Source organism: Desmodus rotundus, chromosome 7 (assembly GCF_022682495.2).
Source record: "Desmodus rotundus isolate HL8 chromosome 7, HLdesRot8A.1, whole genome shotgun sequence".
NCBI classification, from domain to species: Eukaryota; Metazoa; Chordata; class Mammalia; order Chiroptera; family Phyllostomidae; genus Desmodus; species Desmodus rotundus.
In genome coordinates this window covers 42,037,819-42,060,229 of record NC_071393.1, presented here as the reverse complement: position 1 = coordinate 42,060,229, position 22,411 = coordinate 42,037,819, and the positions used below count along the sequence as shown (strand labels likewise).

Here is a 22,411-nt window from a genome sequence, read left to right as displayed (position 1 = left end):
CTTTGGTTAAATTTATTCCTAGGTACTTTATTTTTCTTATTGCTATAGTAAATGAGATTTTTTCCCTAGATCCTCTTTTTGATATTTCACTGTTAGTGTAAAAAAATGCCATTGATTTCTGAATATTGACTTTGCACCCCACTATTTTGCCAAATTCACTTATTAGGTCAAGTAGTTTTTTGTCTCTATGGTCAATTAATATTTGACAAAGGGGGCATGTACATACAATGGAATAGAGATAGACTCTTCAATAAATGGTGCTGGGAGAACTGGACTGGTACATGCAAAAAAAAAAAAAAAAGAAACTAGACCACCAACTTCACCATACACCAGAAGAAACTCAAAATGGATAAAAGACTTAAAAGTAGTGACACCGTCAAAGTCATAGAGGAAAAATAGGCAGGAAAATTTCATATATCCCACACAGCAATATTTTTGCCAATATATCTCCTAAGGCAAGGGAAATAAAGGAAAAAAATAAACAAATGGGACTATGTCAAACTAGAATGCTTCTGCACAGCTAAGGAAACCATCATCAAAATGAAAAGGGAACCGACCGTATGGGAGTCAATGATACATCAGACAAGAGTTTGATCTCCAAAATGTATAAAGAACTCGTACGAGTCAATACCAGTAAGACAAGCAACACAATTTAAAAATGGACAAAGGACTTATGAGGGATCTAATGAACAAAATAAATTAATGAAAGAAATAGAAACACAGGCATGGAAACAACAGACTGACAGTGACCAGATGGGAAGGGGTTGGGGGATAACGGTGGAAAGAAAGAAGGGGAAGGACTAGACAAAGAACATGTAAGAATGATTCACAGACATGGACAACACTGTGGGAACTGACTGTGGGTGGGGGGGTTGGATGGGGAGAGGAGGGCAAAGGGGGAAAAATTCACACAACTGTAATAGAACAATTAAAATGATTAAAAAAGTCATTATTTTATCACTAATTTCACAATTTAAGGGTCTTTTGGGGGGTTGCTACTGAATAATTCTCCATTTTCTTCCTTTTGTGTTTCTTATGGGAATTTTTCACCATCATTCTCAGTCTCATTGAGAGTGAAGCAGTAATCTAGAATAACTTTCATAAGAACTACAATCTAAATTAAGTCATTGCAGGCACTGCGGAGTACTAGGAACGTGATAAAGAATAAATTGTTCTATTCCTCTCACTCTGAGACAGCACTCTACCACAGCAGTACTTAAATTTATTTGTAAGACAACCAAATGAACTTTTACCATTTAAGATATTAAAAAAAAACACTAGCACACTCATAACGAATGTGTCTTTTAGCATGAGGCTTGACAGAGGTGTCTGTAATTATGGTATTCTAGTGTTCTCCAAACAGATAAATTTAGCCAGATTGTGCCAAATAAATAATTCAGTCCTATTTTATTTTGTGTTTTCTGATAACTCATCTAAAATATTAAAAAAAAAACAGAGCCCCATCCTCAAGGGAAGGAAGTAGGAATTGAGATTGAGCTAATAATCAATCCCATCCACATGATGGGGTCTTCCCGAAACTGCGGAATTGGGAGCTGTCCAAGTTGATGAACATATCCGCATGCTGAGAGAGGATGGTATGCCCCAAACTCAGTAGGGACAGGCTTCTGCATGCAGGGCCCTCTGGACCCCCGCTCTGGACCTTTTCATCTGGGTATTCATGTATATCCTTCATAATAAACCAGGAAACACAGGTTAAGAGCAAATGGGACGATCCCAGAAGGGCAAGTGTGATGGAAGCACGAAGGGACTGTGTATTTCAGATGCAGGCGCCCAGCAGGAGGATCCTTTATTAACCCAAACAAAGCAAACTTTGGAGTAGACTCTCCTACTGCAGTTAAGAACAACTATGTGCTAGAAGATGGACGAAAGGAAAATGAAAAAGACCAAGTTGTTACGATTGGGAATAAACCTGTGGAAACTATGGGTTTTGAGTCTGTTATGAAACAGCAAAGTGGAAAACTGAGATCTCCCTCTAGCTCACTATCTCCAAACAGAACTTTTCAACAGGAAGGTTTTAGCCCTTAGCCCACCAGGAATCACACGCCTACGTGCCCTGGTGCGCCACCGGGTGGCCGGTTCTGGAGGGGCAGCCCCTTGAGTCTACCAGTACTTCCATTTCAGAAAGGCCAGCTGATGTTCCACATATTGTCACATTGTTAGACCTTCCCCTAATCAATTAACTGATGAAAATCAGCTGTTTCTGATAGCACATCTGCCCTGATTAGAACCACTAATCTTTTATGATATTGGAATTTCTTCTCTACACTTCTCAGATGCTGGAATTGGGTGCAAAACATCAAATGTTTCCTTTCTTGCAATAGTAGTCGATGACAGTCGAATACCGCAGTGGTCATTTATCAAGGAGCTGGGAAAGCTAGAGTCTGCATGCTTTGTCCTGCCTAAGAAACCCCTGACTCAAGGAAGCAGAGTGGAGGCAACACCCAGTTCAGTAAGGCCAAGATCGGACATCTGGGGACCCTGAACAAGGGTAAGATTCTCCTGGAGCCAAGCTGGACCGCGAAAAAGCATTTGGAGATGAATGAAAAAAGGTGGCTGGGCATCAGGCTCCTGACCAGAACAGGCCACATGGGGGGCTGCTGGCAGCCCCTCCCAGACAGCAGTCACCCTGCCTCCAATGTGGTGCCTCTGAGTGGGGACCGCAAACCACAGCAACCATTTTTCTCAAAAAGTAGCGATTAACACCGAAGATAAAACATCCTAATCATCTTGGTCTGAGAGGCCCAGGCCCTCGAGAGACAACTGCTAGGCTTCACGACAATTCAAGGTGAAAGGATTGCTGCCACGTCCTCTCAAAGTTCCTATGTCAGCTGTCCCATGTAAGCCCCAAAACGCGGGGCAGAGACTAAACTAGACAATGACTGACAGTCATTACAGTTTTATTCTGTGGAAACTGGAAATTGTCTATTAGTGCAATGGTGACAGCCAACTAATAAAACTCGGAGACTAGATTGTTTATCGTGACTGGGATTCACTGGAAATGATTTATTGGAACAATTCTACTCTCGACAATTTTTACGAGGTTTTATAACTTGTCTGAAGTATAGGAAAGATTGTACGTTTCATTGGGAAGACATCATTTTTATGCTCGTATATAATAGCAATAATAAAGGCATTGCCCATAACTAAAAATATAAATTAGAATAAGATATCAAAAAAGTTACAGTAATTTGGCCTAAGACAGTATTTGAGAATGAATGATCAACCCCTTTGCATTTTTATGGGCACCTGTAACTGGAAAGGGAAATTCGCATTTCTAATTTCTACGTGTATATTTTCAATCTTATGGAAAAAAATTTACCTCACACTTTGCCCCTAAAATATTTGAGCAACTATTGAGAAAAATAAGAACACTAACACATTTAATGCACATCTTGCAACATTCAGAGGTGCAAATGACCTGTGCTCAGAAGCTGTCAAATTGGACTTACACTCAATTCAACATACAGGTGATTGAAACCTATCAACAAAAAGACCATAAATAATATACCTGAAAGAGGACCAGTATATATATTTTTCTCTTTTTGGTTATCTCTCATAACTCACTCCACCCATGGGATCAAAACTACTGCACCCAAGCATGTGCCCTGGTGGGAATCAAACTCACTCAGCCAGGGTAAAAGAAGACCATTTTAAGTTCTTTTTTTTTTTTAATCCTCACCTGAGGCTATTTTTTTCATTACTTTCAGAGAGAGAGGAAGGAGGAAAGAGATAGAGAGATAGAGAGATGGAGGGGGCAGGAGAGAGAGAGATAAAGAGAGAGAGAGAAACATTGAGGTGAGAGAGAAACATTGACTCCTTGCCTTCTCAGAAGCTCGCCAACCGGAGGTTGAATCTGCAACCGGTCTACGTGCCCTGACTGGAATAGAACCTGGGACCCTTCGGTCTCCAGGACAACACTCCAACCAGCTGAGCCACAGCAGCCAGGGTGAGGACCGTTTTAAATGTCAAGCACCTGGTCCCATTTCAGGACCCATCAATCAGAGAGAACATTCGCAGTATGCTCATATTGCACATATTTGACACATTATTCCTCACTAGATCAGTGCCCGGGTTAAATATTGCAAGAATTTATAATTCACTTGTTTCGGTTTAAATAATGCTTAGAAAGGAGAGACATGGGAACTAATACTATGTTGGATTCTGTACCAGGCACAAGTAAATATCATTATCCTCAATTTGCAGATGACTAAACTGAGCCTCAGAAAGGTTAATGATTTTCCAAGACCATACAATTAGTAAATAGTAGTTCCAGGATTTTAACAAGCACCTGTATTTCTACTAAAAGTAGCCAATATTTGTCAATGGCTTCCTCTGGCAAATGCTTTATTAAGGTATCTCATTGAATCCTCATAAAAACCATGTCAATTAGATGCTATAGCTCCGTTTTACAGATGAGAAACTAATGCTGAGACAGTAGAATGATTTTCCCACAGCTGGTGTAGAGAGGAATTAGGATGAAGGTCTCCCTCTGTCTGCAGTCACAGTATCTCCTTAGTCTCACTCAGGTGTTTCTAACAGAAACGGACTCTGTTGGCTTTCATTCGAGTTAGTCCAAAGAACCTTTCTGCATCCGCAAGAGAAAGCAGATGGCTGCTTTAACTCTTTGGGAAGAGAGCACACGTTATTCAACTGTACTGAACCATTGTAACATTTTCTCCACGTATTTATATTTCACCTGAATATTTTTTTTTTCCTAATTGAAATGGCGAGGTGAAGAATAAAGCACAAAATGATTCTGTATAGTATCGCCTGGGGTTTTTGGAACCGAATGTTCCTGAGACAAGAAATAAGAAAAGGAATTTAAATTTGTCTTCTGGACAAAGAAGAGAGAAGATGAGGAAAATTTAAAGTTAAAAGAGAAGGTCTGCAGAGAAGCTTGTGCTAAGGCAGTGGTTTCCGCAAACAGGAAGTAGATAGGACATGATCTTCAACATTGAGGTAACTTCAAGACATGTTTGCAACAGCAAGGTGCGGAATTTGACTGTTGCCCCATTATAGTAAAAATCAAACATTATATGGATAGGTGGATGGGAAACTGCCCCATGTGATCATGGGCTATAGTTCACTGGTCACTTATCATCTCTTCCAACTTCCGACTAGGACACCTTGTAATTCAGAGACCAGAAAGACGAAAACTGCATTTACCAGACTCCCCTGTGCTAAGGTTGCAGACAGAATTTGCGTTTTACCAATAACAATTCAGAAGGAAATTAAGTGGAACAGGAGGTATTTTATAAGGAATCAATTTCTATAGGTGAGAATTACAGTAAGCACGGTTATGAAACCAGCAGTTCTGGAGTGGACTTCTGGATCCCTCGATCACACGTAAGTACGTTTTTCTTGAAGCTGCTATTTGGAAGAGTTACTTTGTGATTCTAACAGAGAAAGCAATTCCCTCCATGGGCAAAGGCTGTGGTGTTATTTTGGGACTCATTCCGAGATGCCCAACCCTAGGACCTTCAACTGCAGCTCTTACAATTAATTTTGTAAGGAATTAATTTAATTACCTAGATCAATCCATTTATGCTTAAACTAGCAAGAATAGATTTTGCTATCTGTAACTGAATTCTGTCTGATAAACCCTTTTCTCCCCATGCTCACCTGCCCTTCATAAGCTTCCCCTTCAAAGCCAGGCCCCACAGAGTAAAAGTTAAGGTTGGCTCCAGGAGCCTCCATCCTACAAGTGCATGGCCCTTGCCTTGGAATTACGCTGTTTGCTGGAGACTACAACGTTTCTTCCACAAATATAAATGAGCATCATAAAATCTAAGTGCCCGCTGGAATTAATATATTGGCACAAACTCTTGATTGCCTAAGTATTATCAATTCTCAAGTTTAAGTGATTTTTCCAATCTTGTAATTTTAACGAGAGGAAGAGGGATGATGGAGAATAAGTCACCACTGGTAACTGAAGAGAGCAGTGGCACCATCAACAGAATGTAAACAATCAGAAGTCTCATTCTGTTAAACAGAAACATCGTTAAAGGTTGCATGAAATATTCCGGAGCTGCTTGGCAAGATGACTTTAGTGGGCCTCCAACTGAAGGTAAGTAAGCGCCGTTATACAAGAGCTTCATACTCAGTATTTAAGATATCAGTATACTTAATTTCAGTAAATTATTTTATGACGTCTAAAACTAAATGTTTGCTGTTTGATAGTACATTATGTTACAAGTTCATCTATCTGCGTAACCATCAACATCTACACAGAAACTCATGCATACTTAATTTCATCCAAATATAAAGAAAGGTCTATTTCACAATATTTAGAATCAACTGCATATTTAAAACCAAAATATAAAGGTAAAATATAAAGTGCTTGTTACAAAATTGATATAGCACAGGTGACAAACACAAGGCCCTCGGGCGGAATCCGGCCCTCTACCTTGTTTCATCGGGCCAGCACCTTGTTTCTACCCGGCAGCAGCACCGAGCTCCTTGCCCCTAGTTAGGGAGTAGTTACATTTATACAGTCCTGAAGTTACATCCGGCCCTTTGAAAGCAGCTGCGAGGCTGATGTGACCCCTGGTGAAAGTGAGTTTGACACCCCTGTGATATAGCATAATGTATGTCAAAAATACAATGCTTATAATAAAGTTTTTTATCCCCCCCATCAACTTAGTTTTCAAGCCAGCAAGTATGAAGAAATATATCTCGTTTGCATCAGTGTATTGTCCCTAATTTTAAAGGAAAGAAGTCAAGCTTTGCAGTTTTAGGCCTCAATTGCCACTTTGTGAAATCTATCTCACAGTTTGAACACCCTTCACAGGACAGGCGACCTGAGCGCATGGGGGTGTGGGATGTCAGAGAGGTATTAAGGACAGCAGGTAGCGAAAGCAAATGAGGGCGAGCCAATCACAAAAAGCAAACAAAAGAATGTGAGACAAAGCACAGGAAAACTACATTTCTTTAAAGTTTATCAACTAAAGTTCCTCATTTAAAGGCAGATTACTGACCTATCCGTATATGGTGACTTTACCTGAGACTCAAAGTGAGGAATTTCTGAAAACATCTCACTCCTGTTCCTAGGGTTGGGGGAATTCGAACCTTTTTAAAATCATGAAGCCATGCCCCCCACAATGGATCTCCCCAGTGCCCCATGCTTGGAATTCAGACCCTTTGGGAAAATTGGTGACACAGATGAAACCAGTTCAGCCTCTTGCCCCTGAGCCATTAAAATGAACCCCTATTGATCTACCTGGACATTTCAAATTAAAACCAGTACACACAGCACTAAAATATTTTATTTAAATATCTTTTTTCCTTTTACTAACTTCATTTTATACATTTAAATAACAAAACCAAAATCACATAGTGACAGATACAATAGCCAACGTCCCATAATTACCAAATATTACCCCGATATGTGTGCAAATATATATATTTGTGTACAAAAATGTGTACAAATATGTAAATATATAATATAAATATATTCAATGCATGATTTTGTGTTTTGTGTTATATATGCATATATGAAACAATATTCATAAGTTCTGAAGTTAATACTGAAAATATTAAGTGGCATGAGGTAAATTATAGACATTATCAATTAATGATTGGACACATCTGAAATTTAGTTTTATCTTCATTGGTTTCCATGTACTGTATTCCTTAAGTAAAGAAAATTATAAGGACTTACGATCTTGTTATTCCAAATGTACGTCTACTTCCAATGCTACTTCTATGCCTGATGCCAAGAAACCCCAACATACCAAGTAGATTCAAACAGTCAGTACCTTCTGGTAAGAGCAAATGTGCAGGACAGAAAACCAAAACAGAGGAAAATGTGTGTGGAGTTTATCAGGTAACAGGAAATGATGTGCAATCCATCACGCTCCCATGACACTTCAAGAAAAGAATTTTTGTCTCCTGATAAATTTATGTAGTCATTATTTCAGGGAAAATGTAATCCTGTTATGTCTCATTGAAAAATGAATACAATTCACAGCAGACTTCCAATAAATAGAAAATGCTGGATTTATCAAGTGGTATTTTAAATAGATATGTATTTTTATTTTTCTATAACATTCTTCTGATGAAAATATTTATTTGATTTTGTCACTTCAGTCAATTACTGTATGTTTACATAGTTAGCATAATTGTCTCTAACTAGGAAATGAGTGTTCATATATATAATCATTTGAACATGTAATTATGATACCTAATTATATAAATATAGGCTATATCAAAATGATCAAAATCTTCATTCTCTTACTGGTTTAAAAAGAGTGCATGTTATAAAGTATCTGAAAGAGAAAAGGCTCAAGCATCACTTATCCTCCCATTTTTCACGTTGCTTACTTTCCAAAGTTAACTTAAAATTTGAGAAGGAAATAGGGAGAAATGAGTAACATTAATCTTACATATCTATATCGAGCCACAGAATAACTTTGGCTTTATTACATACTATGACATGCCAAAACGCCTATTAGCGAAACCTCACTATTATTTGACACTCATTTAATGTACTCATTTATGATTCATTTGACACTCAGTGGAGTCATTTATAAGAAAAGGTTTCTATGCCTTCTGAAAAAGGACTTTTGTTCTTCAGAACTAATCATAAAAAGAATAATGTGAACAATTGGTGGCAACTCGAAGAATGTAGGCAGAATCCTTTGCTAAATGAATAGATTGGTAATACCATCTGTCTCAGACTGGATCGTTTGAAAACAGCAGAGCCCGAGGCGAGGATTACAGAGTTGACAGTTTCTTTGGGAGGCGCAAACCCCCCGAAAGGGGGGTGAGGGAATAAGGTGGGAAAGGTAAGTGAGGCAAGAGAAGATGTGAGGCAACCAATGCAAAGGATGTGTTGCTTCTGATGTGCCTTTTGTCTGTATGCAGGATTATCTGGAAGCTTTGCAAAGAGGAAACCTACTTTCATTGCCGTTCAGAGGGGAGCAATAAAGAGCAATTTATGTCTTATCCTCCCCTGTCTCCTCATTCCTATTTGTCTTGATTCATGTCAAAAATAACTAATATTTCTGAACTTCATCACCTGATCTCAAGCCAGATCTGAAGGCCTAGAAATGGCCTTGGGTAGCAAGGACTTTACAAATGTGAATGCCTGGGTCCAAGAGTCAAGACTAAAAAAAAAAAAAAAAAAGTGCAGACTCAATACTGCAGTCAGAGAAAATGGGGTTACAAGGGAAAAATCCACTCTGGGGTGACGCCAGTGTAATTACAACATGTGTTCCAAAGATCAAAGCTGAAGGATGCAACTGAAATGTTTAGGAGCAATTCCTGTTTGCAGAAGGTCATAAGTGGATAATATTGATGGAGATTGAGAGGCATATGCTGTTTCTGCGTAGCTAAATAGGAAGAATGCTTTTCCCCCTTGGTTTGTAAAAACAGTGTTGTCTTCCCCGACGCCTCCCTAGTTGCTGGGTAAGGATTGCTGGTACAGTGATTGCTGGCACATTATAGCACCACATCGACACGGTTAGACGAAAAAATAGCCTCTTCAGTGCCTTCTCAGAGGGAGAGAAAAAGATAGGATGGCTTTGTCCACATTAGCAAAGTGTTAAAATATGCAATAACCAACTTGTTTAAAATATTAAAAACAAATTAATATGCAGTATCAGCTTTAGGGGGAAAAAAAGCTAATATTTCAAGAAACTTTTTCCTGTGCCAGGCCACAAAGTATAAAAGAGAGCCTCCATGAAAATGCACTCTTTAACTTTGCTCGCCAAACTTGCAAGGGACCAATTTAATCTTTCCCTCTGACCCAGTTCTTAGAAATTTGTTATCAGCTTACCTCTTAATATAACTTACTAGTGCAAACACCCTGGATATGCAGTACTTACAATATTCAGGTTCCTATAAAAATAGCGATTGCGTCCCCTAGAGTAAGGCTAGCTAGCTTTCTCTTTCCCACAACCTCAATCGAATTTAGACAGACTTATTATTAATTTAGAGTGCTAGAGAATCTGGTGCATAAAAAGGAGAGCTCTGCAAAGCAAAAAGTCACAATTCTTGGCCTCATCCAAGAAAGTTCTCATATCGAAACCACCTTAGTTTTCTGAATAAAAAAAAAAAATGTCCAATGAAGCAAATTGAAAAAGGCTAGTTTCTGACATAATCAACTGACTTGCAATACTTAAGGTCCCCCCGGTCTTCCTTGGGTGTCCAACCCACAGCCCACAGGGCCGCATGCAGCCCAGGATGGCTATGAATGCGGCCCAACACAAAATCATAAATTTACTTAAAACCTTTATCTGCTCATCAGTTTCCATTAGCATTTGTGTAGTTCATGTGTGGCCCAAGATAACTCTTCTTCTTCCGGTGTGGTCCAGAGACGCCAAAAGGTTGGACACCCCTGCACGTAAGCTTGTCTTTGTACACTCAAACTCACCTGAGACAATGCAGTAGAAATACTCTGAAGGAAGAACAGGGCTTGAAAGCATGATTTTATATGTAAAAGTGATGTTTCTTTTTCGATCATCAAATCTTGGGGTGAAATGGAAACAAGAATCATCAAGATAATTTTTTTGAAATGAGTCACAGTTTATCACTTTGCACCACAAAAATACGAGACGCCAAAAATTTGTTATGCAAATATCTGTTGGTAACAATTTAGATGTCTTTGAAGTTTCTGGTCCGAAAATTAACGTGCATGGCACTCTCCATTCAGTCAGGTCCCCAGAACGAATTCTTAACTCAACCTTGACTTTTCTATCTCCCTCAGATCTATCTCATCCATCAAGAAAACTTTAACTCAAAATATATTTGTACTCTCTTCCCACCTCCAAACATTACCCCTAGCCAATGCCACATCATCTCTCCCGATACAGAGCGCCCAGCTTCCACTCTGAATCCGTCTAATTGATTTCCCAAATTGCAGGAAAAGTGCTCTTGTAAAAACACAAGGCATATCATACCACCTTCTGCTTAAACTGCCTTCGGCTTCCCATTGCAAGTAAGATAGAAGAACCCCACACCTTTTCAACAGGCTCTTACTGCCTTCAGCTCCTGTCAATCACTGTACTGCAGCCACACTGACCTCCTTCCTCACACACACCAGCTTTTCTCCTGCTTTAGCACCTTGGCCTTTGCTGCTCTCTTTTTTCTTAACTTCATGCATTGCTCTGCTTAAAGGCCATTTTGCCTTTGTAGCCTTCCCTGACTGTCCTCTATAACACAGTGGTTTCCGTTATTCTCAGTCACCTTGTCTAGTACAGCGCCCTTTAGGACACTTAGTCAATACCAGAAATCTGAATAGATATTGTTTTGTTTACTGCCTGTTTTTTCCTAAAAATATACAACCTCACCGAGGCCTGGGACTTGGTAGGTCTTTGTCATTGCCTATCTCAGAACCAAAGTAGTACCTCACACTTAGTACGTGCTAAACGGTCAGCAACTTTTGTACGGCATCCAGCTGCCATTCTTTATTATTCCCTGGGTAATCATTAGAAAGTATAAACAGGCTCTGGCTATGTAGTTAGTTGGTTGGAAAGTTGTCCCACTGCAACAGAGTTGCAGGCCAGGACACATACAAGAATCAACTAATGAGTACATCAGTAAGTGCAGCAACATATTGATGTTTCTCTCTCTCTCTCTATTTCAAATCAATAAATAAAAAAAATTTAAAGAATAAATGACCCCATTAACGCCATGCAATTCTGATAGAAATCTGCATTCTATTTAAGTAACTCAACTTCTTATATGCTCACAAAAACAAGTTACCCATTCAGCAATAATAAAAACACCAACATTATTAATTAAAATGTTTGTCGTTTAAGTTACCCCATACACCTCTCCTAATAAATGTGAAAATACCGTGTTCCCCAAAGGGCATTTTATTCACAGCAGAAGTTTTATGAAAAGACTTTAAAGCTCAGCAGTTTTAGGAAGAAAATAAGGTGAAAGCCCAGTAACAAAAGGAAAATGTATTCCACTAATGTCTCTATATCTAACGAAGTAAAAAACAAAAAAAAATCTTAAAAAAACAAAAATCTCTGTTTTTTGGTAAAAATGATCAGTCTAGAGAACTACAAATAATAAAGAATAACTTACAAGAGTACTTTCAAATTTGTGGAAAGTCAAGATGAGCTAAGAGGTAGAAAGTCCAAAATGAAAAATAATATCTATTATTTTTGATGTGAATAAATTATGATCAGCTCTGCAATTATCTGTTCATTCTTTACCAAAGATTTCAGTATCAGAATTTATATAACAGGTATGTCTAGGAATACTATCAAATAATTATCTGCCACAAATTTGAGTGACATTAACTATTGCCATCACTCAGCATTTTATCGAAGGCCTAACGTGGGCCGCCCTGGTTTGGTGAAGCACAGCGTACTCTGTGTCCCTGAGGAACGTAGTCTGTAAGAAAGCCCAGACTTGTAAGAAAAAACCTCTGATAGGTGATCCGTTAAGTTATGGACCAGTTCTGTCACACAGCGTTAGTTTCATGAACTAGTATCACTGAGATAAGAAAAAGCATCATTATCTCTATCATCGACATCTTATTATAGGCCCCTACCTTAACATATATAATGTGAATTACAACACATTGTATATGAAGGTTTATAAATTTTCTTAGAGGAGAAAAATCAGCTTCCTCAACAAGAAGTCTTTGCACAGAAGAAGGCAAGCAATATGCTTTGGTCAATTCAATGGGAAACATAAGAGGCTTCTGTCATACAAAACAGATACTGAGCACGCAGTTTTAATTGAGGATGTTTGTTCATTTTCAATATTTCATGGGGATGTGCACCAAAAGGATCTGTAAGTCAAATTTTGTAATAAAATAATATACCATCTGTAGAAAAAAGGCTTCATTGCTTGACAAACCACATCACTCTAAATTATCTGCCTAAGAAGTCACTATTTTAATAAACATTCTTAGGAATACTGATTTTTTCTCCACAAACACAATTTCTTTGTTTTATTTTTATATCTTACAAAATTTTAATTGAATTTACTGGAGTGACACCGGTTAATAAAAGTATATAGGTTTCAAATGTACAGCTGTATAATACCTCATCTGTACATCGTATTTTGTGCTCACAAACACAATTTATATTGTATATTGCATGTATTGTTTCTGAAACAATTAACTTTATATCAAAATTTTTTCACCTTTTCATTTTCTTCTGAAGTATAGCAGCAATTTTTTTTTCTAAACATCAGTCTTTGAAATATTTTGGGCTCATTTGGTTGTTCTCACCTAGCTACTCAAATATCAGACAAAACAAAGTGATTTCACCAAGAAAAATAGGAGGACAGACACTATTCTTGGTAAGAAATATTTTTCAAGAGAATTAACATTGGGTTGGTAAGTTTCTGTTTCTTGTATAGAGTTGTAGGAATGTTAAATTAGTGAACATTCACTAAAATAACCATCATCAAAATAAAGGGTAACTAGGTAATTAGAAGGATTTACGAAATATTGTTCACTGCCAGAGGAAAGGAATGGATCACCAAGTATGGCTGTAAATATCCCAAGTGTGAGAAGGTACAAATCAAAAATGAAAAGGAGCGCAATGTGGTAGTGGAGAGAAAAATAAATGCTAGAAAAGAAATCATGGACAAAGACGAAAAAACTGTTATTACTATGGCACATAGTATTGGGGTGGCCAAGAAGCTTGGTTTTTTCCATAAGATGGTTGTAGTGGCGCTAAGTTGTTTTTAACTTCATTCGGAACAGTTGTGTTACATTGTATTGTGACAGCTGTCATACCAGCGTGCATTTAAAAAACCAAAAAAGTTGGTGAAGCCCTAGTAATATTAAGATGGAAGAAAATATGCAACATTTTCAGCATATTATGCTTTATTATTTGAAGAAAGGTAAAACCGCAACCGAAACACACACAAAAAAGATTTGTGCAGTGTGTGGAGAAGGTGCTGTGACTGATCGAACATGTCAAAAGTGGTTTGTGAAGTTTCGTGGTGAAGATTTCTCACTGGACGATGCTCCACAGTCATATACACCAGTTGAAGTTGATAACAATCAAATCAAGACATTAATGGAGAACAATCAATGGTATGCCATGTGGGAGATAGACGACATATTCAAAATACCCAAATCAATAAATTTATTGGTGAAAATGAGAAATGTGTCTTATTTTACCTAAAAAAAAAAAAAGACAAAAACCCATGAACTTTTTGGCCAACTGAATGAATGATTTAGAGTATACACAGGGAGAGATTTTAGATTGAAAATGCATTACCCAGAAAGAAAAATGTAGAGCAGAAGCATCGAGCTCAATCGCTGCTGCTCTAGCCTGAAGCCCCAGGTAGTGAGTGCTTACCCATTCTCTTGAAAGCAACTGCCTGGAAGGAGGGGGGTGGTATCAGTTAATTACTCATACTTTACTGTCACTTGCTTTAATCAGATGCTTTCTTCATGACATTCAGCAGCAGAATCAGCTGAATGTTACACATACAGAAAGTATGAAGACATGTTTGTGTGTTTGATTGTAGGAAATGGGTTATTTGTGTTTTTTTGTATGAAAGTGAATATTTACTTATTTTTCTTTAATTTTTTTAAATTACTTTTTTGTTGTTCAATTACAGTTGTCTACATTTTCTCTCCACCACTCCCCCCCACCCCAGCCAAACCCACTTCCCTCCCCTGCTTCCACCCTCCCCCTTGGTTTTGTCCATGTGTCCTTTATAGTAGTTCCTGAAAACCCTTCTCCTCACTGTCTCCCCGTTCCCCTGGCTATTGATAGATTGTTCTTAATTTCAATGTCTCTGGTTATATTTTGTTTGCTTTTTTCTTTTGTTGATTATGTTCCAGTTAAGGTGAGATCATATGGTATTTGGCCCTCACTGCCTGGCTTATTTCACGTAGCATAATGCTCTCCAGCTCCATCCATGCTGTTGCAAAGGGTATAAGCTCCTTCTTTCTCTCTGCTGCATAGAATTCCATTGTGTAAATGTACCAAGGTTTTTTGATCCACTCATTTCCTGATGGGTACTTAGGTTGCTTCCAGCACTTGGCTATTGTAAATTGTGCTGCTATGAACATCAGGTGCATAGGTTCTTTTGGATTGGTCTTTCAGGGCTCTTAGGGTATAATCCCAGCAGTGGAATTGCCAGGTCAAAGGCAGTTCCATTTTTAGTTTTCTGAGGAAATTCCACACTGTTTTCCACAGTGGCTGCACCAGTCTGCATTCCCACCAACAATGTACTAGGGTCCCGTTTACTCCACATCCTCTCCAACACTTGTTTGTTGATTTGTTTGTGATGGCCATTCTGACTGGTGTAAAGTGGTATACCTCATTGTGGTTTTAATTTGCATCTCTCTGATGACTAGTGATGCTGAACATCTTTTCATATGTCTCTGGGCCCTCTGTATGTCTTCCTTGGAGAAGTGTCTGTTCAAGTCCTTTGTCCATTTTTTAATTGGATTGTTTGTCTTCCTGGAGTGGAGTCGTGTGAGTTCTTTATATATTTTGGAGATCAAACCCTTGTCCGAGGTATCATTGGCAAATATGCTTTCCCATATAGTTGGTTCTCTTTTCATTTTAATGCTGTTTTCTTAAGCCATGAAGAAACTTTTTAATTTGATGAGGTCCCATTTGTTCTTTCCTTTATATCCCTTGCTCTAGGGGACATATCAGTGAAGATGTTGCTGCATGGAATGTCTGAGGTTTTCCTGCCGATGTAGAAAATGAGTGATTTGGATGAAGCCTGGACTAGATACAGTTGCTAAAATCACTGATTCCAAATTCTACTTACCTAACCTTATGACTGGATGCCCAGTCCAAGAGATGTGTTTTCAGAGTCTCTTGAGGTTGCATGGTTGAGCATTTAAAATGCTACTTCAGTGCTTCTTTCAAACAGTAAGCTTAGGAACCTTACTATGGCTTAGAGGAGGGTAGAGAATAATTATAATGAAAGTCAAGTGTGTGCTTTGAAGTGGGACTTACAACAGGCAAAATGTTGAAACGATTGCTCTCATTCAGGTTCCTATCGTCTTTTCTATACACACCCAAACATCCTCATACTGCTTCTCAGAGGTACTCCCACATGGCTCCAGAAAAATCTCACATTGTCCATTAAAATGTCAGTTCCTTCTTGGACCAAAAGAAGAAAATAATTTTGTAAAAGTATTGATATTTGTTAAAGACGGAAATGGGCATAATTGCTTCTTTTAGCAAGGATGTTTCCTTTCATTAAAGATCTGTCTTTGAGCCAAAGGTTTAGGTCTCCTGTAAATCACTTGTAGCCCAAAGCACTTGTATAATTCCTATGCGGAGTGAGTACAAGGGTTTCCCAAACCTCCTGCATCCTCCAATCTCTTTCTCTGCAATGGTTATGCTTTCTAGAATATTTCATTGTATCATAAAACTCTAATATTTTTCTTTTGGGGTAACAATAACGCTTAATAGCAAAATTATCACAGTCATATTGACCTACCAAGAACTTGTTCTTTAAAGCAGGGAACAAACAGAACAAATTAAACACTGCTAATATAAAATGCCACATTGACATCCCATTTCCACCATGAAATTGCTTGGGATTTGGGGAACTTCATAATTCCACTCCAGTAAAACTTAAAAAAAAAGTATATTCCATTCATAGAGCTACGTTGAAAAAAAAATGAGATAGTGTATAGAAAATGAGGATAGGGAATGTTTTTATTCACTTTATTAATCTTACTGTTTCCCTGGAATTTAGTAAAACTCACCAAAGGTTTTCTTCTAATAATCCATTACTATTGATAACACATGTTAAGAATAATTGTTCATTTAAAGTATAACTTGTGGCACATACCTCCCAGTTGTTGCTTTTTTGTTGTTGTTGTTTCAATAACTACATAATCATTGAATGTCTTGTTTAAATACTGCCTGGCATTAAGGAAATTAAATTCTTGTGGAGCCAAACACTCCAACTATTTTGAGTGGTAACTGGAGATCACTGGGCAGGGGTAACAGAATGCCCGTGACTCTTTTTGTCTGTGTCTCTGTCTACACTGTTACTCACTCTGGGTTTCAGTTTACTGGTCCATGGAGAATTAAATGACCACGGTGGCTCTTTCTACCTTCAAAGCTGCATAATTCTAAAATTCCTGTCCTGATGACTTTCCCTTGATGGCATTTAGCATCCTGTGATAAATGTGTCTTTCTCTATCTTTCTCTCACCTGAGATTCTGCCTTCGAGGGCAGAAATTTATCTCTCTGCTTCATTATGTTCCCTCAGCAGTGAGCAGAATGTCTGACACATTGCAGGCTTTAAAAACCACCTGTAGAATTATAATCAATTAGTTTAATGAATAATGTTCAGTATATTGAAGTAAAGAAAATACTACATCTATTAATTTCAATGTGATATTTCTTAATTGCCCTAAAGGAATGTATTTTCAAAGAAGTTATGTACCTTCTAGAAATAAAAAAAAGACTCTAAATATGCTTTTATACAGTTGTTTTTTTTTTATTTATATGTTAATCTTTTCTACTATTCTGTCTTAAGCTCTTTGAAGGCCTATCTCTGGCCTCCAGTAGCTAACATTTTCGGTTATATATAATACTCAATAAATGTCCATTAAAAATCCTATTTACATCTTTACAAATATAATTATCTGTTGGGAACCACCTGCCTGTTTTCAGAAACTGTAACCCCTCCTGGCTAAGGCTGAGTAAAAAGACCTTGGGACCATAAGCCACTAAGGAGACAAAGCTTATCTTCCTGATAGGGGTGCTGCCTCTGCCCCCTTTACTTCACCCTGCTTGGCACTGGGCAGATGACTGGTTAGCCATTGGCAGGTAAGATTCCTCAGAGGGACGACCTAAGACAGACTTGGTCACAAAGGTGCCCTCAGGGAAGGACTTGGGGGGCTATAGGAAAAGGGAGTGATGGACCCTCGCCCCTTGGCTTTGACATAGTCTGAGTCCTCATTCTGTCTGGAAGGAGTGTCCTAATCTCTTGGCTGCCTTACCTCCCCTCCCTGACTTAAGCCTGAAACGTGCTGGAGGTGGGTGTGGCCCTGTGCTGGAAAGGGCAGATTCCCTAGGGCCATCAGGCCTAAGAAAGAATGCATAAAATCCTATGAAACCTACTTTGCTAATACCCTCAATTTAAATAATTGTCCAAGCATGAAATGAGTTTGTTCCCCAAAGTTTTATAGCCCTTTAGCTATCTGACCCTGACTCAGAATAAGCCCTCATAGTTCTTTGAGTGTTATCTACTGTTTGATCATTTCTGCCTGACAATGATTGATGAGCTTTACGTGTGTGTGTGTGTGTGTGTGTGTGTGTGTATACTCCCTGAATTCCTGTGCAAGTTAAACCCAATAAAAGCCTGCCCAGGCAAGGGACCAGCCCTTTCTTTCACTGAGAGAGCAGCCATGTCATCCCTTTTCCTCCACAGGATCTCTGTATTCCGTGTGAATTTGTCTCATCTCATCCATAATGCCAGGGACACTGTAGACCCGTGTCTGCATCAATTATCTTCATTGTTTAGAATCATTTTCCTCCTATCCTTTCAATTTAATTCTTATATTAATGTCAATATTGATTTTCAAACTTCTAGAAAGTAGAGCCAAGGCTTCATTGCAAACATACTGTTGCCTAGTTTGGAGCACACAGACCCACTAGCAGTTTTCAATAACACGTCACCTTGACGAAAGATGCAGAAGATGATATCTCGTGAAAGGTCATCGAAATCGTAGGCTATGTGTCTGTGTATTGCTATGTACAGTTTTGGTTCCTTGGTGTCTTGAGAACAATACTGTGTAATGATAAAAACAGAATAAGCACAAACGGTCTTCTCACTATTAAGATGAAGATAATGAACAGGGGAAAACTGACTGCAAGATATGAGCTGATAACTTTTTAGCTAACTTTAACATAAAAATGTGTTACTGGCAGTTGCAGATTTAAAGACATATTTAATAGATGCATTTATTTTGCTTATTTAAGCAGTAATATTAATATAAATATTTTGCTCTCCACATGCTCATCCTTGTGTTTGCATTTGAAAGTGAGGTTCAATTGGCAGGTGAACTATTACCACATTGTGTTTCCCACCTTCACTTCCTAAAGAAATTAATTCTAGGACACATAGTGCTATGAGTAATGCTACATATAATTCCTGTAAATTTTTTCTTGTATTTCTTCAAATTCCTAAAGAAAACAACAAATGTGAAGACCACCTTTAGAAGTAAAAAGGGTTTTAGCCCTGGCTGTCGTGACTTGGTTGGGCACTGTCCTGCAAAGTGAAAGGTCACCCATTGGGTTCCCAGTCAGGGCACATGCCTGGGTTGCAGCCCTGGCCCCAGGTGCAGCACGTGTGAGAGGCAACCAGTCAATATTTCTCACATTGATTTTCTGTCTCTCTTTCTCTTCCTCCCTCCCTTCCTCTCTCTCTAAAAAAATAAATAAATAAAAGCTTTAAAGGAATAAAAAATAAAGGATGCCTCCCATAGATTTAGTTCTTAAAATCTAGTTTAGTTACAAGTAATTTGTAAAAAGTATAAAGTTGTAGGAAGCCATCCACTTTTCCCTTATAATTTTGTTTTATAAAAATCATATGTATACTTTATCATCAAAAGATTTTAAGAGATTTGTTTCAAAATCACAAATGCCACCCAAAGCCCTGTCAATTCATTTTCTGCTTATCAGAGGGAATTGTTTCCAACCAATTAAGCGTGTTTTTACATGCTCACACATCTAAGTAACGTATTTATACTTTGCTTCCACGATTTTCTGTTTGGGGCACTCTGCAGGGACTCTCCATGGCGGAGCCCGGGATGGGCTCTGCCGCATTGCCCCCTCACTCACCTGCACCACAAAGACACACAGACACACAGCCACTTCTTATCCTCTTGGTGTCCCAGTGCAGTTATACCATCATTTCAGTTTGATCACCACTCGACGTTTCTAATATTGGGACCCTGGGAACCCTGGAAATGTTTTCACTGCTGAACCAGGCAATTTTTCCTTTCTTGTACCTCTTTTGGTTTTCCTTGAGAAACAGTAATTTTTGTCTGATCCCTTTTTTATATAGTTATCATTAATTCATTTTTCAACCCATGAGAGTGCTTCTCTGTCTCAGGATGCACAAGTACATGAAGTATTTCATTCATTTCCTCTTATGAAAGAAATCCCTGCCGAGAGCTCCTAGCTTTCCAATCTGCGTAGGCTTCTCTCTGAATGTGCTCAGCTTTTGTAATCACTACATATCCCTGGACCATTATCTGCTTCCACTAGCTTCTCTCCTCACATTCTGGAAATATTTCTTGTCTTAATTCTTTGATAATTATTTTCCTTCCATTTTTATTCTTCCCTTTTTTCTGGGATCCATTATTCAAAAGACAAGTCTTCTGGAATAATCCTCTATTTTTCTTTTGGTCTCCTGATTTTCCTTGCATTATCTCTTTGCTCTTCTTTCTGAGAGATTTCTTAAATTTCCAAACCTCCTACTGCGTTTCCCTCACAACTATCTGATCATTAAATGCCAAGAGTTCATTTATGCTTGTTAGCTATTTTTAATACAAAACTATTCTTGTTTCTTGGATGCAATACTATGTTTAACACTCTAAGATCACTAATGAAAAGTTTGGAAGATACTTTTACTCCGTCTTTAGCGTCTTTTTTCCCTTAGGGCTTTTCTGTTTCTTCTCCTCCATCTTTCATCTCGGAGGCCCTCCCCACATATGTACTGAGCCACAGCTGTCTGTTCATATTAAGAGTAGGGCACTAAAAGTTGTTTGGAAACTCCATGCCCACGGGTGGGATTTGTTAACTGTGATCTTTATTATATGATGGTATTCTGGGCCATTTGCTTGGGGACCTCTGACGTCAGTAGTTTTAGGATTCTCTCCCTACCAACTCCAGATTCCCTGGCAAAGTATCTTTCCTTTTCATGCCTGGAGCATATACACTATGCCTCCAGCCTCTTGGGACTGTGGTGGCAGGGGAGTCCGGCTGGGTACTAGGTGTTTCAGCCTTATCAAATCAATGGTCACTTACACACCCTGTTTTAACTTCCTGTCCCTCTAATTTAGTTACCTGGGCAGAGATCCTCTCATTCATGCTTTCCAGGATAGAAAACCTTCATCTTCTGTTGGGGTGTGAGAGGGGTTACCACTCCACTGTGTAGAATCGAGGAGAGAGAATCAGGGTCTCATTGCTTTTCACACTTTCAGCCAGTTCTCCTAGTGTTTTAGTCTTGCCTTCTCTCCCACATCCACAGGCACCTGACAGAACAAGTCCTTAAGCTTTTGGTGGTGGGAAGAGGGGGTGGGTTGTGATGTAAATCACGTTTCTACTCAGTTTTAAGGATATTGGCTCAGAATTCCGTTTTATTTTCCCCTTTCAGCTGACAAGATGCTGTTTATATTCCAATCATTTGTTTGTTTAAGTCTCCTTTCCCATTCTGCTTGTCATTTTTATAACTGTGTAACAAAATAATCTTAACATATGCAGTTAACACATTATGTTTAACTGGATTTTAAAAGATCTATTCCTCCACGTTTACTGTTGCCACCATTCTGTGTACTCTGTTTCAGGTGATCACACAGATTGAGGCTTTATCCACTGCAAAGAACTCAGGTTATTATCAATAGCAGGAGCTATTTTCTTTTTGGGGGAGAGAAAAGTCACTCTAAAGAACAAAAGAACCAGATATTTACTATGGGGCATTGCATAGGGTTGCAAACCACATATTGCAACAATGAATCTAAAAAACTGTTTCTCCCAAGAAGTGCAGTCAATCCATGATATGGAGGAAAGGGGGTAGAATAAATTATTTTAAGGTTCCTTCCTACCTCTTACAACTATGAAAATAGAGGAATTTTTATATGTCCTAATATGGAAAAATATCCAAATAGTTTAAGCAAAAAAAAATATTGTAAAACTGTAGGTACAGAGTAGTTGCATTTTTGTAAATAGGTAGAAATTTAAATGTATTCCTATTCTCAATATAAAATACTTCTACAAAATGTTAAAATAGCTCATTACCTAGTTAACAGTCCCATCAAACATTATCCTACCCTTATTTGCAATCATTTGCTTAAAAAGAATAATAACAGCAATCTTGTATACAGTGCTAATGCCACAAAGAGTATTTTTTAAAGAGCTTTATAAACATTAAATCATTTAATACTCATAACAGCACTGTGAAGTAGTTGTCATTATCGCCCCTAAATTGCAGATGAGGAAATTGAGGGCAAGTGTCTTGTTCATAGTCACATAGAGCTAATGATGAGTGGAGTTGGACTTTAACCCAAGGCTCCCCATTACAATGAGCTGCTCTATGCTCTTCAGTCGACTGACCATTCAGAATGTTAACTTATGCTCATGCTGACTGCAATCTGATTTTGTATTTACTTTCTGCCCATTTTAAAACATACATTAAACATCAATTATGTGTAAAGCATTGCTTGATAGTCTCTACTTCCAGTAAGTGATGA

General features: G+C 38.3%; 1 protein-coding gene and 2 pseudogenes across 2 annotated transcripts in view; 2 read left to right on the top strand and 1 right to left on the bottom strand.

Annotated features, from left to right (window-relative positions):
* Positions 1 to 22,411, bottom strand: part of MDGA2 (MAM domain containing glycosylphosphatidylinositol anchor 2) — an 829,607-nt gene that overhangs the window by 384,791 nt on the left and 422,405 nt on the right. The window contains exon 1 of one of the 2 annotated variants that reach the window (XM_053928205.1): positions 10,397 to 10,426. The exons of the other annotated variant lie outside the window; for it this stretch is intronic. The gene's annotated coding sequence lies outside the window, so the exon portion shown is untranslated. Of the gene's footprint in view, positions 1 to 10,396; positions 10,427 to 22,411 lie in introns of those variants that run through there. 2 annotated transcript variants of the gene reach the window in all.
* LOC112316980 (tubulin-specific chaperone E pseudogene) lies at positions 561 to 2,961 on the top strand (annotated as a pseudogene).
* LOC112316970 (lupus La protein homolog) overlaps positions 5,321 to 22,411 on the top strand; it is a 37,353-nt pseudogene continuing 20,262 nt past the window's right edge.